At 38.6% G+C, this 10675-nt stretch overlaps 1 non-coding gene across 1 annotated transcript; it reads right to left on the bottom strand.

Moving 5' to 3' along the window:
* Positions 1-1163: 1163 nt before the first annotated feature.
* LOC113921118 lies at positions 1164-1275 on the bottom strand. The gene has a single exon (XR_003519524.1). It is a non-coding gene; the product is annotated as a U6 spliceosomal RNA (small nuclear RNA).
* Positions 1276-10675: the final 9400 nt, after the last annotated feature.

Below are 10675 nucleotides of genomic sequence, written 5' to 3'. Positions count from 1 at the left end.
TAGAGGTCCAGGTAGGTCATTATTCTAATGAGTGAACTGCATTGGTAGTGAAGATTTCAGAGACAGAAGATTTCAAGGCCTATGAAGATTTCATGAGACTGTAGTTCTCATCTGGATGATCAACCTACATTTGGCTTCCCACAGTCGGCTGATGAAACTCTCTAGGCTACAATCTGACACTACAATTTGATATGACACCACAATCCCCACCCACTCGCAGCTCAGGACCAGATTTCAAGATGCCTGAAGATGGTGAGGAGAGGGGCGAGTGGAGATGCAGCTTGAAAGAGAAAGATGGAACTAGAAAGAAATAAGGCATTCGAATGAAGGGCTTGAGTGAAGGAGAAAAAGAATAATGAAGTGCCTGCCATGAATTCTGATCAAAATTAGGAGAATATGATTGTGTTTACCAGGGGAAATGAAAGAGCAAAGCAGTAAAAACTAGACTCAGATGTCATCTTTTCAGTGCTCTAGAGTATGGAAGTGTCCTTTCTGAGAAAGGATGATCCCAAAGTCCCAAACTGCTTCTTTTCTGCCTCCTTTACAATGCACAATGCAAGAATATTAGTGCACTGGTGTCTGGCTTCCTCTCCATGATAACACCCACAATGTTGTCACCAAGAGACCTCCTACTTGCCAAATTCAGCTGACATGCTGAATTATCCACAGCCTCCTTGAGACCTCGGACCCCGCGTTCCATTTGAGAAGGCTCAGCTCCTCTGTGCCGTCACTCTGAGTTCTCATCCCGGCTCCATCACCCCTTTCCGTCGCACACTGGCACATCTGATGTTTGGTGCCCCCAGTGTTCTGTCCTCAGTCTTTACACTCCTCCATTTATAATCTATTTCTAGACTCCTCTCCCACGTAAGGTATTTCATTTGCTCTTTGTATCCCAACTCCAGTATCTATGCCTTCAGTTCATACCTTGTCCTTGGCCCTAGATTTCTAGATCCTATATCTATACCATATTTCCCACAAACAGCTCCGACCCCACAAGTCAAAGTGAGAACTTGCCAACAACTTTGAAAGCCTTTGGAGTATAGGGGTTACATCTCATACTTTTCCTTATGGAGTGCATGGAAGCTTTCAGCAAGTATTGTCAAATGACAACATGGCTGGATATTTTCAACAAACACATTTAAATATCCCTTATGTATGTATTTATTAATATGGAAATCTTCATGAATTTGTGTGTCATCATTGTGCAGGGGTCATGCTGGTCTTCTCTGTATCATTCCAATTTTAGTGTATGGGCTAAATATTTATTTATTTAGCATTTTACTGAAATATAATTGACATACAAAGAATTAAACACATAAGAATTGTACAAGTTGATGTTTTGACATGTGTTCACCTATTGAATGTTCACTACAGTCAAGACGGGGAATATAGCCATATCCCCAAAAGTTCCTTCTTGTGCCCCTTTGTGGTTCATCCCTCGTGTCTCCCTACCCTCCAACCCCCCACTGCCAGTCAACCACTGATCCAATTATTGTATAGCCAACTAGGCAATACTAGTTCCCATTTTCTATAATTTTATATAAATGAAAAGTATCATGTACTCTCTTTTGGGGCCTGGCTTCTTTTATTCATCATAATTATTTTAATTACTCATATTGCTTCATGTATCAATAGTCCATTTGTTTTTATCACTGAATAGTATTTTATTGTACTGGTATACCACAATTTGTTTATTCATTCACCTATTAATGGACCTTTGTGTTGTTTCCAGTTTTAGTGATTACAAATAAAGCTGCTACGAACATTTGTGAAAAAGTCTTTCTGTGGACGTATGCTTTCCTTCCTCTTGAATAAATAAGAACAGAATGACTCGATTATATGTAGGTATATATTTAACTTTATAAGAAACTGCCAAACTTTCCCCAAAGTTTTGTACTATTTTACATTCCCACCATGGCTCTGTTCTAATTCCTCCACATCCTCAACAACACTTGGTGTGGTCAATAGTTTTAATTTTAGCCATTCTAATGGCTGTGGTGTCTCACTGTGGTTTTAATTTGCATTTTCCTATTGACTAATACTGTTGAGCATATTTTCAGGTGCTTAACTACCATCCTATATCTTCTTTAGTGAAGTGTCTCTTCCTTTTCTCTGCCCATTTTTAAACTGTGCTATTCTGAGAGTTATTTGTACAGTTGACCCTTGAGTAACATGGAGGTTAGGGGCAATGACTCCCCCACATAGTCTAAAATCCACATATAATTTTTGACTCCCCCAAAACTTAAATAATAGCCTACTATTGACTGGAAGCCTTACTGATAACATAAACAGTTGATTTAACACATATTTTCTGTAAGTATTATATACCGTATTCTTACATTAACATAAGCTAGAGAAAAGAAAATATTACTAAGTAAATCTTGAGGAAGAGAAATACACTGTAGTACTATACTGTATTTATAAAAAAAAAAATCCATGTCTAGGGGCGCCTGGGTGGCTCAGTTGTTAAGTGTCGGCCTTCGGCTCAGGTCACGATCCTAGGGTCCTGGAATCGAACCCCGCATCAGGCTCCCTGTTCTGCGGGAAGCTTGCTTCTCCCTCTCCCACTCCCCCTGCTTGTGTTCCCTCTCTCACTGTGTCTCTCTCTGTCAAATAAATAAATAAAATCTTAATAAAAAATCCATGTCTAAAGTGGACCAGCAGCAAATCAAACTCATGTTGTCCAAAGATCAATTGTATATTCTGAATACAAGTTCTTTACCAGATATATATGATTTGCAAGTATTTTTTCCCAGTCTGTAGCTTGTCTGTTCTACACTTTTAACTGTCTTTTGAAGAGCAGAAGTTTTTAATTTTGGTGAAGTTCAATTTATTCTTTTATGGATTGTGCTTTTGATATCATATCCAAAAAAATCTTTGCCTAACCAAAGGTCACAAATATTTTCTCCCAGCTCCCATGTTTTCTTTTTTTTTTTTTAAGATTTTATTTATTTGAGGGCCCCTGGGTGGCTCAGTTGGTTAAGAGACTGCCTTCGGCTCAGGTCATGATCCTGGAGTCCCGGGATCAAGCCCCGCATCAGGCTCCCTGCTCGGCAGGGAGTCTGCTTCTCCCTCTGACCCTCTTCCCTCTCGTGCTCTCTATCTCTCATTCTCTCTCTCTCTCAAATAAATAAATAAACAAAATCTTTAAAAGAAAGATTTTATTTATTTGAGTGAGAGAGAGAGAGCAAGAGAGAGAGAGAACAGGAGTGGGGAGGGGGGAGGGCCAAAGGAGAAGCAGACTCCCTGCTGAGCAGGGAGCCTGATGGATGCCGGATGCCTGAGGCTTGACCCCAGGGTCCCAGGATCATGACCTGAGCTGAAGGCAGATGCTTAAGAGACTGAGCTACCCAAGTGCCCCTCTCCCATGTTTTCCTCTAAAAATTTTATAATTTTAGATTTTACATTTAGGTCTATGGTCCATTTTGAGTTAATTTTCATATATGGTGGAAGGTATGGGTTGAAGTTCATTGTTTTGCAAAAGGATATTTAATTTGTTGAAACACATATAAATTTAAACAAATTATAAGAGTCTTTTCTTGTGAATCAGTAGAAGCCTTTAGTTTAAAAGTCTGTAATCAAGGATACTATGCCAACAGCCCAAACCAGCTGCTTGCCTAATTTTTAAAAATATTTTCTTTCTTTATTTTATTTTCAAGGTGTCTTATTAACTTTTTTATTTGTATAGTAAAGGAATAAATCTACATTGTTTGTATCCCATGTTCCATTGGCTTATCAGCTTGTCAAGTTTGAGTTCTGTAAGGTTTTTTTTTCTACATAGCTCATGGGCCTTGAAGGTGGGAGAGGAATAATGGGAAAGAAGGTAGGTATGAAATAGAGATGAATATATCTAAATGGTACCTCATTAAAATACTCAAAACCCTTATCTGCCGTATTAGGGAAACTCCAGGGTTATTGCATGAAACACCTTTTTTTTTTTTAAGATTTATTTATGTATTTGAGAGAGAGAGAGAAGAGGGAGGGGCAGAGGGATAGGGAAAGAGAGAATATCAAGCAGACTTCCCGCTGAGCGTGGAGCCTGACATGGGTCTCAATCTCACGACCCTCGGATCATGATCTGAGCTGAAATCAAGAGTTGGACACTTAACTGACTGAACCACTGTGGCGCCCCATGAAGCATCTTTTCTGTGTGGATTTTGACCCATGCAAGAATGAAATACCTTTAATAGTATGTGTATGTCTGTGTATTTTAGTAGGAGGCAGGAAGAAGATGGCTGATTACAGATCTTATTTCAATGTAGTGGAGAGAGAAGTCCTGGGATTTCTTCTCCCTTTGGAGTGGCCCACCGGAGCTTAATAAAATATGTTTGAAATATTTGGAATGGTCTATGAAGTCCTAAAGCCAAATGCCAGGGCTCAATAAACCGGTGGAAGAGGTATATCTTTGGGTAGCCATTTAGACTAGGTAGTGGACAGATGTGGACATATGTGTTGCTTCCAAGCATCCATTCTACACTATCCCATTCTTCATAAACCCCATATCTTTCGGAGGTCAGATACTTTTACAAAAGCTGAACCTACCTCTAACTTCAGGTGTAGAACATTGATATATTAGCTCTAATAATGCCCTTGGCCCTTGAGATTGGTTCATGGATGGGAATGTGACATGAGTTGATTCAATAAGAGTGAATCTCAAGATTTGTACAGAAATTATCAGAAGTTTCTTTCCTACTCCTCCAAGCACTCAATAATAAAATGGTAAGGGCTGAAATTGCTGCCACCATGAAAGAATAGGCTCTGTCTGAAACCTAGAACTGAAGCCAAAACTGTAGATGGCAGAAGGAATAGACAATGAGAAAAGTCCTTGGTAATATAATTGAGTGGCTAGATCAAACTTCACTTGAATACTTCAAGGCTGCTCAATTGTGTGAGGCAGTAAGTGTCCTTTTTCTTTTACACCTGTCACTTAACTGAAGGAAAGATACAATTGGGTATATTAAGTTTGCAAGGAACTGAGATCTGTTAAGGTTTCTTTGGGTTTATTGGGATATAGCACAAAGCCTTAGCAGGCCTCTTGAAAAATTGAAAACTGGTTCAAGAAACAGTTGAGATTTAGCAAATCTGACTTTTTTTAAATCTCCCCATAAATTAGAATCTAACCCTATTCTAGTGCTCTATTATGCTGGTGATTCAGCTGCCGTCTGCTCCAAACACTACCAGTTACCTGACTCTTCTACTTTATCTCACATTCAAATTTTGGTTCAGTCAGTTACAATTTCAAAATCTCTGTCCAATATCACTGGCAAGTGTACACATATCCGGCTGGTCCACTCCACCCTGGCAGAGAAGATGGAGAGTTAAAAACCATGGTGATGATAGTAAGGAAATCTTCCACAGTAGGCTATGGGTATGAAAGTTTTGCTGAGCTTTCTCAGACAGGAGTCTGTCAGGCACCATGAATGTGCTGTCCAAGACTGTGATTTCTGGGATCCCTAAACTTATGATGGGGAGTGTGAGAGCTGAAGGAGCTGGGAAGCTGAGAGTTGGCAGAGATCGGACCATGTGTCTATGGGGACGTCTGGAATGGTCCTGTTGGCAAGTCCCGTGTAATCATGTAATAAAAATGTTAAAATGTGATTTTGACAAAAATCATACGGGAATATAAATGCCAAGGTGATGGGGTTGGGCCCCCATCATGTCTCCTACGACTGTATCAACTAGCTTCCCTGCGCTTGGCTGCTGGTTGGATTCAGTCAAGAGGGAGCCCTAGTGAAAGATGGGAGAGAGGGAGGAGAATAATGTAAGGCTGTTTATTCCCCTGGGTCTTATCCTATGGGATTGCCCCAAGCTGGCTGTGTTCCTTGACTAAAGATCACTGATCTGCATTCTGGAGATCACAGCTTCTCTAAAGGTGACTTTTTGTACATGACTCTATCCTTCTGGGTTCCAGTAACCTCTGCTTGCCCTCTGCTGTTACCAGCTCTGGTCTGGCACTATCTCTTTTGGTTTTCCTATAATCTGATCACATCCTTATAAATAGTACCCTTATAAGTAAATCTCAGTTTTCTCCTCATTTGTGGCTTGTCTATTCTTTTTCCTTAACAGTGACTTTTGGGATGCCTGGGTGGCTCAGTCAGTTAAACATCTGCCTTTGGCTCAGGTCATGATCCCAGTGTACTGGGTTGGAGTCCCTCATCGCCTTTTTTTTTTTTAAGATTTTATTTATTTGTTTGAGAAAGAGAAAGAGAACACAAGAAGGGGGAGGGGCAGAGGGAGAGAGAGAAGCAGACTCCCGCTAAGCAAGGTGCCTAATGCGGGGCTTGATCCCAGGGCCTGGGATTATGACCTGAGCCGAAGACAGACGCTTAATCGACTGAGCCACCCAGGCACCCCCAAATTTGGAAAAATTTTGACCATGATCTCTTTAAATATTCTTTTCTGCTTCATTCTCTCTCTTTATTGTTTTCCTGGGACTTTAATTATAAATTTGTTAGATGTTTTGATATGTTTTGATACTGTCTTTCATGTCTCTGAATTTCTGTCCTTTAATTTTCCTTTCCCTTTTCTTTTCTACCTTCCTCCTTCTTTCTCTCCCTGTTCTTTCCTATTTTTTTTAAAGATTTATTTATTTGAGAGAGAGAGTGAGCCTGAGCGAGGGCAGAGGGAAAGAATCTCAAGCAGACACCCTGCTGAGCGCAGAGCCTGACCCAGGGCTCAATCCCATGACCCATGAGATCATGACCTGAGCCAAAATCAAGAGTCAGACACTCAAACGATGGAGCCACCCAGGTGCCCCCCCTATTTTTTTTATAGTAATTCTATTGATCTATCTTCAAGTTCACTGACTCTTTCCTCTGTTATCTCTACTCTGCTCCATCCAACAAATGCTTTACTTCAAGTATTCTACTTGCAGTTTTAGAATTTCCATTTGATTTTTTTTATAGTTTCTATTTTTCTGCTGAGATTTTCTATCTTGCATGCATTTTGAGCATATTTTCTTCTACGTCACTGACCGTTGTTTAAGAGCTGCTTTAATACTCTTGCCTCCTAATTTTAATATCTGAATAATTTTGGGTTTGGTCTTCATTGATTGTCGTTTCTTTTGAGTCTGGGTCACAATTTCCTTTTTTGATTTGTTGGGTATTTGGGGCTGTATCCCAGACAATGTGGTTATTATTATGTGGAGACTGGATTGTATTAAATTCCTCTGAAGAGTGTTGACTTTTTTGTTTTATCTAATTTCGGTTTGGTTTATCAGGCAATTGACTTGGTTAGACTAAACTTCAAACTCTCTTTCTTAGGTGGGAGTTCAAATCTCAGTTCAGTCCTTTTATCATTATCTAGACTTGAGGGGTCCAGCAGAGATTTGTACAGAGCTATTTGGAGCTTCATCTATCTAAATACTTTCTGGGATAATTCTCTGTTTCTTGCAGCTGTATTTCCTCACACTATGTCTTATGGTTCCTCAAAGCAGAATAACCGGTTTCCTTTCAGAATTCTAGATGCTCTGCATGGTGCCAACTGCAGCTTAGCTCTGAGCTAAAAGCCACAAAAATGGGAAATTCACCTTAATTCATCCCATTCTTCCAAATATCTACTCCTTTCCAAAATCTGCCTTCTTGTTTTCATTCTCTAAGACTCCAGATTATTCTGTTATTATATTTTTCCTGGAGTTTGTAGTTATCATCCTTGGCCTAATAGGAGTTTATTCAGCTATTTCTAGAAGCTGAACCACTTAATTCTATGAATGTTTAGAGTGAATTCTCTCATAGGACTGGCAGTTTCTGGATTCATGCTACAATAACTAGGTCACCATGAAATTCACCTCTGTAATAATGCTTTGCATATTCTATCTTGATCTTCTCAGTTGTTTTCTCTCAGAAGCTGTTCAAGATTTCTGTTATCACTTAGTGGAGACATTTCATTCTCCAAGGGGTACTTCCCAGTTTGTATTTTTATGGACATTCTATTTATGGCTTTAAGAGAATGCTATTCAATACTTCTTGCATCTGAATTCCCTCTCGAGGGATACCATTCCACTTTGCTCCCTGAAATCTCGAGTCTTTCTCTTTTCCATTTCTTTTGAGCCCATTCACTTTAGCAATGACTAAAACACCACCTTGTTTTATCCTCCCATATTTATAAGCAGTTAGACTCAGGTACATCTTCCTTTCTATACTGTATAGATTAAGTCTGTGTAGATTTCTTCCCTTCATATCTTTCTGATCTGATTACTAAGATCACATTTCTTCCAAGAAAATCTCTCTCTTCTTCTAACTTAATCAACCAGTATTTTTTTTCTTCTCCCCTGCTGCTCCTAATTCTATAAGTAACTCAAAAGCATATTTTAACATTATCTTTTATTTTAACAAAGAAATGCATGTGCATATATCAAATAATCATATAATATCACAAAGTTTTAACAAACACCGGCTGTTCTTTGCCTACCTGTTTCCCAGGTCTATGCCAGATCTCCTCCCCAAGGGCAATTACTTTCAGCTATTTTACGTGTTTCTTCTGGCATTGTTCTCAGTGTTTCTAAATAATATGCTTGGACTGTTACAGACTGTTATTTATTGATTCTTTCACCCTGTATGTACTATTACTGTAGCTTGGGCACACCCAGAGTAGACTCTGAATCAAGGACTTGAATAAAACAGTTTACTTGGGAGGTAATCCTTAGAAGTGCAAGTAGGACTATGGGGAAATGAGACAGGGAAATGCAGAGAGCCTAATAAAGAGTGTAGTTTCAAGTACATTGCTACCATGGACAACTGCAGTGTCCTGTAATCCTACAGTGAACTCTGAGAGATAGTGTAGAACATGCCTTGGATTATTCCTGAGAGGCAAGGGGCAAACAACGCCTTTCGGTCATTGGTTGAGGGTGCTCTCAGAATCCACTATCTGTCTGACACTTCCAGCTGCTCTGTGTACCAATCAAGTAGATTCTATTGGCCTGAGAAGTCCATCAGACTGAGTTGCAAATGTGTCAGTTGGAAGCCATTGAGTAGCATGCATGGCAATAGGCAATGCCAAGATGTCAAGATGGTGTGGGTGGGGCTCCCATGGCATATTGGTATTAGTCAAGATCCTTCAGAGAAACATAATCAATAGGACTGACATTGGGAGCATCACCTGAGAACTTGTTAAAAGGTAGATTCTCAGGTCCCACCCAGATCTACTGAATCCGAATCTTTAGGGTTTAGGTCTGAGATTCTGTGTTTTCACAAGTTCTCTAGGTAATTCTTATACAGATTAAAGTTTGAGAAGCACTGACCTATAATTTACACAATCTCTTGATTGGCTAGGCTAACAGGAGTTGGATATAGGTGAGAGAGAACAAAGGTAAATAATTATGTACATCTGATGCCCCCAATTAAACCTCTTGGAAAATGGGGCCAACAGGGAGTTCAAAATCAGTTAGGGGCCATTCTTACCTTGGCCTGTTTCTAACATCGCTATCACCTATAATGAGGGAATGGTGATAAAGTTGGAGAACTTCCTGGGCTCTTGTACAAACCAAACCAGAAACTACTGTGATGGTTCTTTGCTCCCAAATGTCAGTAACTGTTTCTAATAACATGACTCTTTTAAGTCACTTGAGTCCTATTTATTAAATTTCCACTTTAGGGAACTACAATAGTATGTGGCAACTCCCCCCAAATGCTAACTTTCTATCAATCAGTAAAATTGCCACTGCCATTGCTTTTGTAGATCTTAATATTTGAAAATATTTACTCGTCTTTTATCCATGTTTTTCTATTTATGCACAATTAAAGAATGTGTTCTTATATTATACTTTCTACAAATTGCTCCTAGAAAGGGCAGGATTTTGTTTTGTTCTTTCTCTACAAGGATGGAATTTTTGCAGTCTTTTATATTGGTGACTATTCATTGCCAATCAGGATAAAAGAGATTTTACCCCTCCAATAATTTCTATTTTATGATAACATGCTTGGACAATTTCAGTATACTTTAGAGGTACAAATGGGTCTATTTAAGTGCTATTATTTTTTTAATTGCTATTTTTTGCAGCAGACTCATTAACAATTCAAAACTTGAATTAAAAATAACCTAAAAATGTCTTACTTTATGTCAATGAAGTCTATTAGATACAAATGAAGCCCATTTTTGCAACGCTCAGTGAAGAACATATCATACCTAATGAAAATGTGTTCTGAGTTTTCCTAGAAAATAACCTGAAAAAAGGGGTACTAAATAAAATGTAATTTTAATATTACATGAACATGACAGAATAGGAGAAATAGAAGGGTGAAAATGCTGAACCTATTTTTAATTATCAAGGTTATCCTGGAAGATTTTGTTTTAATTATACATCAAAGGTGATGTTTTTAGGGAGCTCAAATAAATACTCACTCTTCAACTTGAACTTAAAGTAGGCATTGAAAAAATCTTCATAAATTCAGTAAAGTCATCAGACATCTGCTAAATCCTTAAAGTTCATTTATACCTTTTTTTTGGTTTACTATAAGCTTTTTGTCTATAATTAAATGAGAGTATATATGTGAAAGTACTTAGCATATGAGTTAGCACGTATACTCATAATCAATGTTAGCTTCCTTTCTTTCCCTGTCATATAATAAATGTAAAGAGATATACTAAATTTCCAGTCAGATATTTATCTAGGTTTTCTCTAGCCATTTTTAAAACAGCAAGTAAATATGCTTAGAAAATGGAATTAAAACTACTGGGA

The sequence above is a fragment of the Zalophus californianus genome, chromosome 3, assembly GCF_009762305.2.
Source record: "Zalophus californianus isolate mZalCal1 chromosome 3, mZalCal1.pri.v2, whole genome shotgun sequence".
In the NCBI taxonomy this organism is placed as follows: domain Eukaryota; kingdom Metazoa; phylum Chordata; class Mammalia; order Carnivora; family Otariidae; genus Zalophus; species Zalophus californianus.
This window is presented reverse-complemented; position numbering and strand designations above follow the sequence as displayed.